Here is an 8,487-nt window from a genome sequence, read left to right as displayed (position 1 = left end):
CCCTGTGCGTAGTGCAGACTGAGGTGGTGGAGGGGGTTAGGACCTTGAACATCCAAAGAGAGAAAACAAAAATACCAGCCTCAGTGCGGATATGTTCTCCTGTCACCCTAGACGTGTGTCTCCTTCAAGGGATGAAGCTGATGGGTTACCTTAATACCAGCCTCTATGGGTAGGATGCAGCAGCCGCGGCTGCCCATGCGCCACCTGTTTGTGGGTCCCATCCAGCATGGTCCTAGGCTGACTTAGATGCAGGTAGGCCCTTCTCAGAGTGCTTCCCAAGGGACACCTTTGCTGGATGGCACACAGCAGCCATGCCCCTTTCATGCTAGCTGTCACCTGAGCATTGCACGGTGAAGCTGTCCCCCTTGCAGAGGCTGTGGCTTTGGCTCATTTTAGTCTTCCACCATGGGAAAGGTCTGATGAAGGAAGAGGCACTCCAGCCTTTCACAACCTGCTGGATACATGTGCTTTGGGATCCCGACGCCAGCCACATCATCTGCTCTGGGCTTCATCCCCACCCTGTCTTGGCCATCTAGCACAGGCTTCTGCCTTCCCAGGGTCTCTTCTGTCTCAGTAAGCATTAACCCAGGACTCAGCCACAGCCTTGCTGCAGCAGCCATGGCCAAATTCCTCTATCCCGGGTCATCTCCTGGGTTCTTTGGTCTCCTTTAAGCCTTCGGTCTCACTCCTCCGCTGCCACCACATGGCAGCTCTGCTTTGGCTTCCAGAACAAGGAGCAGTGTCCCTTGCCGGGCAGCCAAACCACCTGGAGAGCCCTCCACCCCAAAGGGAAAACACTTCTGCAGAGCTTGTCACCTCTGCAACACAAGGGCAATCCTTCAGCCTCCGTCAGCCAAGTGCAATGCCTCCTGCCCCTCTGTAGCACCCATCTTACCACCCCATGCAAGTATCTTTGGGCCAGCGTAGCTTTGCTCCATGTCCCTGTGAGTCTCACACAGGCCAGGCAGCATCCTTGAGACCGAAGTGGTTTTAAAAGTCCTCCTGCTGACCCTTGGCTGTGGTAGACAAGGGGAAGGACTCTTCGTGGCCTGCTGCTACAGCAGAAGATGAGCACTGAACGAAGGCTTGGCCCCCACCCACCCTCACCTGACTCCACTGTTGAGGATGCGACCCTCCCTAGATGTAGAAGAGGCAAGCCAGCTGCAGCAGAGGGGTTGCCAGGCTTCCCATCCTGTTTTTCCCCCAATGGCTCTGTCTCCCACCTGTCCCAAATTCTCAGTGACGAGGTGTTGAAGTGAGGTGCCTTTATGTGCATTGGCACTAGGATGACCCTGTCTGCGGAGGCCAAATGCCATCGTCTTTCAGAGAGTCCTGGTAGTCATGTGGCCCACCAGTAGCTTCCTCCTTCAAACAGCAGAGGTGCAGAAGCTCTCTTCAGGTCCCCAAAACAGCCTGGGTCCTACTGCAGCTGTTGGCGCTATGGCTTAAGGAAAGGCTGTGTTTGGAGAAACGCGCCTGCCTTCTGGGAGCTTAGGTCCAAACCCCAGAGACAGCAGCTGGAGAGGAGGTGGTGGGGATGTCCCAGGAGCCCCAAAAGGTAAGCACTGTTGGTGTGAAACCTTCCTGGACACCTCCACCACCTCTGGGCTGGTGCCACCTACAAACTGAAGCCGTTGCACATTTGCAAGCAGTTTATAAAGGGGCAACACCAAGGGAAGAGCAGCTCCTTGGTCGGGCATCATGGTTGCAGGCTACAACCATCGATCAGCCCTTTGGAGCCGCTTTCTAGCGGGACTCCTGTAAAGTGCAGCCAAAGACACCTTCCTTGTGATGGACCCACGGGCCTGTGGGCAGATGCGCCCCCATTCACTACCACCAAGGGGGGGTCACAGCCCCTCCAGGCAGATCCACCCGGTTCCCTTCCTTTGACCGAGCTTCCTTCCTTCTTGATCCCCTCCATGGCTGTGCCCAAAACCACCCCCACCCCGTTTCATAACCGTGACATCCACAAGGAAAGGCGGGTTCGGGGGGGAGGGAGATCCGTACAGACTTCTTTCTTTGGGGATGGTTGTTACCTTTTTCTAACCGTTGCACAATTTTAGGGCTTTTGTACCATTTTTGGACAAGCAGGGAAAATGTTACCAGTGGTTAAAGAAAATAATTCTATATATATATATATATAAATATATACACACAAACCTATAGATAGAAATATATATATACATACATACATGAGATCTTAATGGAAATATTTATTTAACATGATTGCAAAAAAAAAAAAGTTATAAAATAAGAAGAAGAAAAAAAAACAAAAAAACACCAAGGAGTTTCATCATGCAGCAAATCAAGACCCCAGCGAGAGGCTGCCCTGTGCTCTCTCCTGCGGGCCGCCTCCACGTAGCTGGAATCAAAGCCTTTTCAGTATCTTTTGTATGTAACCTGGGAACTGTCGAGCGGCGCGTCCGTGTTGGCTTCTTTGTTACCGTTTTTTTGAACCCGTGGCTGTGAACAGAATGATCACTGCTCAACTCTTCTGTTATATCTGGAGCGGGGGGAGCGGGTGCGGGGAGGGGGCATCGTTGATTTTATTCTTAGTGTTTCAAGTGCAATAAATAGCTACAAACTTCTGGAGAGTGGCAAGTAATGATTCTCCGTCAGGGACTCAGGCAGGTTGTGGTGTTGATTCGTTTTGTTCCCCTTTGCATGGTCTCTGGGAGCCATGGGGCTGGTGTAGGGGTGAGGGAGGAGCTGTGAGATTGGATGCTGGTGGCTTGGATTGTTTTTGGGAGAAATGGCAAATGGCCCTTTCTGCTAGTACCTCCCATAAACACCATTAGCGGCAAATTTTCACCCCACTCCAGTGACAGTGATGTCCAAGGGGTTTCTCTGCAACGGGTCTTTATTTTGGTAAGTCTCCAGCTGAGCCATCAGTTAAGTGTGTGCTCCACTGAGCTGTGGGCTGTGGTGGCACAGGGGTTGAGATATGTGGCTTCGCCTCTGTAGTGTTCACCAGGTCCAGTAAATACCAGCTTACAGGGAATGAGAAGAACTAAACTATCAACTTTATTGTGGAGCAGTAGGCAACCTTAGCAGATCTTTGGTCTCTCTTACTAATTCCTCAGCTGGTCCTTATCTGAGGGACCATATCCCAGGATTATCTCTATGTTATAACTTCTATTGCTGCAAGCTCCAGAGGCCAGAGTTCATGCCTTGCTCTGGGCTAAAGGCTGCTCTGAGTCAATTCAGCTGTAAGTAAGTCCCTGGTGATTTGGGTTTGGGGTCGAAAGTACCTGGCTGTGATGCTAGGCACAGTGATCCCTTGAGTACTGCAGAAACTACACCCAGCCAGATGGATGGGCTGCTCGCTCTGGGAGGATGCTGGACTAATGGAGGCTGTCCAGGTGGAGGCTGGTGGAGACAGCCTGACCTGGAGCAGCAGTGGCTGGAAAGCAGATGTTGGTGGCTTGCCCATGTCACACTTGGCAGCCTCAGCTCTGTTGTTGCCCAGGCAGGGATCTGTGAGCAAGGGCCCAGCCCTGGAGATTTTAGCACAAATGAGGAGCCTGGTGGGCAGCTGAGCCCTGGCAGAGCTCAGGGAGTCTTATCTGCTGGAAGAGTCTCCTCCAGAACAGGCAAAGGCTCCCAGCCAGGAGCAATGCAGCAGGGCTGCTCCCCATCCAGGTGCAGCTTCTCTGTTTGGGGGAGTTTGCTCTGCTTCATGCCTTTAAAGCAGGGCAGGAACCGGGTCCAGGTGCCCAACTCTGCATGCTCAGGCCCTTCTGCTGGGCAGCGAGGCAGTGTGCTGCCATGCTGATCTCACAGCCAGGAGCCCCATCTGAAACCCCTGGGCAGTCCCCAGATCCGGGAACTTGGGATGCCCCTATGCACTCATGAGGGCAGCCCTCACCCCGCTTGCAGGATGCTAAGGCCTCACATGTAATGCCAAGCTGTCTCCACCAGGTGGGAGCAGAAGAATGTGGCTTCAACAGGCATTTCCTTCCTGCGGCGAAGAGACACCAGTTTGACCCACGCACTGACAGTGAACTTCATAGCACTGCTGAATACCCCGAATACCCCACCTGGTCTGCATGTCACCACAACTCCCTTCCTCCAGCTCCTTCTCTTCCTCCAGCCCCCACAAGTTTATCTACCTTCTCTCCCACCCAAGCTGCCCAATACAGCCTGGTGCCCCCCACAGATGTGGTCTGTATTTCATTTTGCTTGGGTTCTGCCTGGGTTGCTGTGCCAGGAGCCTTCCCTTGCAGTCTCAAGGGAGCGGATGAAGCAGGGCCAGCCTTGCTGTAAAGCTCTGTGCCAGCCTATTTACAGCTGCAGTTTCACGGGTAGGAACATGGGCTGTAGCTCTGTGATGCTCTGGTGTTACAGACCCAGAGGTCTCCCAGGCCTTTCAGAAGCCCGACCCCCCTTCTCGCTGTGTGAGCATTAGTAGTCAGGGTCATAAATCATAGGCATGTCCTATAGTCCCTGATCAGATACACACAGCGCCACTGCAATGCAGTCACCTCTGGGGTAGAAGATGGTAGCTGGCCCGTGCAAAGCAGGAGGGTGCGGAAGAAACATAGCGTAGCTCAGGACACAGGGGCCAACCTGGGACACTTACAGAGTCATGGGAGTCCTAGCCCTGGAAAAAGCAGACAGAAGAGGTCACCCTTCCACCCAGCTATCTGCGCTGCCCCCACATTGCATCCCCCCAAGGGAAGTGGGCCTGGGTCAGCCCAGCTGGGATTGAACCTGCGAGCAGAGGCCAGTGCCACATCCCCTATTTCATCTCTGGTCACGACTTGGGGGCTGGGTGGTCCGGTCCCAGTTGCTAGTAGACCATTAGCCTCAGAGCCAGGAAAGCAGACAAGGCCCAACCACATGCCAATGCACTGAACAGCATCTCACTGCCTTGCTCGGTTCCCAATCCCTGCAGCTCCAGGGTCCATTTTGCTCCCACCCATCAAGCTGGGAAAGGGGGCTGCAAACATCTTTCAGAGCACTTCTTCCCTGCTGTGGGCAGGGCACCAGGGAGGACTTGCTGGTGTTTCCACTGACTCTGCCTGACACCTCTTCTGCAGTCAGCACCTCCCGTTGCACCCTCTGGCTCTCCTGGAGACCTCCCTGCAAACTCCTCAGCAGCTGCTTTCTCCATGGGGGCCACACCAAACTGAGCCAGCTTTCCAGCTACAGACACCCCAGAGATGGCTTGTTCAGGGAGGAGTGAGAGGGGGCTTTGCTATTGCTGCAGCTCAGCTCCCTTTCACGGGTGTCAGGGTTGCAAAGGCGTCTAAGCCATCTGGACCCTCAGGGCCTGAATGGGGTGCCCAGCTCCCCTAGGCTCTCCGTGTGGATGCTGTGTGCATCCTCATGTGTATCAGCCATACACGGGGAGATGCTGTGTGCTCCAGGCCGGGGCGTGTGCAGGGGTGTTTGCTTTCCTCCCTCCCTGGCGTGGCAGTGGCATGCGGTGAACGGTTGTGCGAGCCCAGATCTCAGCAAATGTTTTATGGCCTTTTCCTCCTGCAGCAGCAATGTTTGCTCAAGCCAGGGCATCGCTGCCTCATTCCCATGGGAAACCAACCGTGCCGGCAGCAGGAAGTTGCCACACGACCAGCCCTTTGCCAGTGTGTGGGCGATTCACCCACACCAGCCCCAATCTAGAGCAGGTCCCCCCCGCTGGATGATCCTACAACGGGGGAGATTCAGCTTCACCTGAACCCCCTCCCTGAACCCCCTGGATCTTGAGGCAGGCTGGGGACAGACCCGGCGTTGAGGTGACCCGTTGGGGGCATGGCGGAAGGGTCTGGGGGAGAGGGGACAGGGTCATGGGGGCAGCCCATCTTCCCGACACGGTGCACCTCTCGGCCCAAGATTAGCGAGCCAGCAATTCAATTTGCCCTGCCCTAGCTGCCCTTGCTCGAGCCAATGAGCACCTTCCATTGCATAGCTCTCTCTTCTGAAGCCAATCCACTGGCAGCTCCCTTCTCCCTGAGCCAATCCGCTCCCGGGTTCCCCGCGCCTCGCCCAATGGCTGGCCGCGGGCACCATAAAACTCAGTGCTGACGCCTCCTTGTGGGTAAACAGTGTCAAGGTTAGAGCAAGTCGTTCCCCCCGGCCATAAATCTTTATTGCACCCTGCTCAGCCCCCACCCTCAACTGAACTTTCCACCAACGCCACCTTTATGACAGGCCTCTAATGATTAACCCCTGGGCCCTGGGCACAGCTTGTTCTGCCCCGCCACGGGGCAGGAGCGGGGCCAGAGGAGAGGGGTTTCTGGCAGGCCAAGCGTCCACATCCTTCCTCCGTTCCAGCCGAGCAATGGGCATCAAATAGTCGGGGGGATGATCCCCATGGCCGGGGCAGGAATATCCCCCGCTTAACTCCATGGCCCCAGGGACCCGCATCCCAGCAGCCAACCCAGGCTGGACTCGGAGAGGTGCGGAGTCAGCGGAAAGAAGAGGCATGGCTCTGCACCACTCCCCGCACCAATATGGGAGGCCGCGGAGGCCTAGATAGCTCCTGGAGTCCCTTCCTCGCAGCATTTCCAAGCCTGGCCCCACTAGCCACCCAGCAGGGCCGCCCAGCGCCTCCCGCACTGCTGCCTGTGTCACACCAGGCTACGGCACATCTTCCCATGCCAGGACAGACATGGGCCATTCAGCTGTTCCTCAAGGCTAAAGAGTTGTCTTCAGCAAGGGCTTGCCTGTAGCCCAGGCCTACAGAGCTTGTTTCAGGTCTGTTGGCCGCGATAGTGGGATTTCCCTTAGGAGCTGGGGGGGGAAGAGATGAGAGATAGAAATGTGCAGGTTGCGGGGAGAGATGTCACCCAAAGTGCTTTACCCTGGAGCACATCAAGCGCCGTGCCCGTCTCAGCCAGGGTCCTTGGCGCGAGGGGTCACCTGTTCCTTCACCTCCTATTGCCATCAGGGCGCATGGGGAGGCACGTCTCCCACGCATCCTCGGTTTGTCATCCCTTGAAGGTGGGATGGGGGGCCAGCAAGATACCAGGCAGGAGAGCGAGACCCACCCAGCCCTGAGCTCCGCGAGAGATGCCGTATTGAGGAGGGGAAATCATTAAATGTGCCATTTCCATTAGGGCAAAAAGTGATGGGAAATCACTATGTCTGTCCCCGGCCCCAGCCGCCAATGCAGCCACGCGCCCACCTGCTGGAGTCAGCACAGCTGGGCACCTATGGGACAACTGGCGCTCAGGTAGCCTGGATAACAGGATGCCCCGATGAGCAGACCTCGATTTTGCCCTCGGCATCTCTCCCTGCCCACCTGTGAGTGCACCAGGGGGTGTGAGCAGGCATCAGGGAAGGGGTTGGGCTGCTGGGATATGCAGAAGGGCATGGGTCCTGTTTTGCAGAGCCGGGGCTGGAAGTCGGTGCCCCCCATCCTCCAAGGCAGGGAGCTGCGGTGAGAGGAGTGCAAAGGTGGCGCTGGGCCAAGTCGGGAAGGGAGCCGTGTCCTTTGTGTCCCCGACCCACAGCCATTGCCCAGTCCCTCCCAGGGAAAGGCCTCTCTGGAGACCTGAATCGGTAGGGGTTGCCTGGTGTGCATTTAGCCTGCCCCAGACAAACATGCTCTGAACCACTGCCTGTCTGGGAGCAACAGAGGTTTCTGCTTCTGGGCCTCAAAACCTGGAGGAAAAGGCAGAGCAAATGATCACAGACCAGTGACCTCTCTGCCATGGCCCCTGGTTACCCAAGGAAGCCACCGGGCCCAGATGGCTTCTAGGACTACACAGATAGAGCCTGAACCTGCCAGGGGCTGGTGTTCGTGTTTGCTTGAGTCCAGCACAGGGGGACACGTCTGAGCTCTTAATGAAGGGATCTGAAAGGCGCGGCAGAGCCCCCCGAGGAAATAACAATGCTTTCCCACGTGGTAGCAGCTAGACACGAATGCACTAGGTGCTTTATTAGTGCAAAGGACAAAGAGAGGAAGAGGGGGGGTGTGCTGAGAGCACAGCCGGCACGAACGGACGCATCATCACTGGTGTTTACTGCGGAGCCGAGGGGACACGCACACTGGCGAACACACGCGGGGACCACGGCCCTGCCGGATGCTGCGGGGCACGGTTGGAGCAGCGTCTTCAAAGAGGGCACCTGCCCCCCCAGACACAGGAGCTGGCAGGAGATGAGCGTCTGTCACGGGCACCGCACATAGAGATGCTGCCAGCCCCGGGGGGCTGAGGCATAGGGAAGCACCCGGTGCAGCCACCCACTCCTGGGAACACAGACAGCGGGCGGAGGGGCATGTTGGGGCAGCGAGCGTCCAGGCCAGGGATGCACTGACTCCAGGCCAAGGCTGCGCCTCATTTGTGCCCATCTTCCTAAGGGGCCGTTCAGATGCAAATCCCCCCTTTCACACCGCATCCTTTCCTCATTCATCATGGGCAGGACAGCCCCTTCCTCCTCCCCCCGAACCTGACCCGCACCCCAAGGGCTGCAGGACCATGATGGCCCAGCATGCACCAGCCAACAAACGGAGACCACTGGCACCTGGACAGGGGCTAATGG

Source organism: Crocodylus porosus, unplaced genomic scaffold (assembly GCF_001723895.1).
Source record: "Crocodylus porosus isolate Cpor-Errol unplaced genomic scaffold, CroPor_comp1, whole genome shotgun sequence".
NCBI classification, from domain to species: domain Eukaryota; kingdom Metazoa; phylum Chordata; order Crocodylia; family Crocodylidae; genus Crocodylus; species Crocodylus porosus.
Note: the sequence above shows the minus strand (reverse complement) of the source record.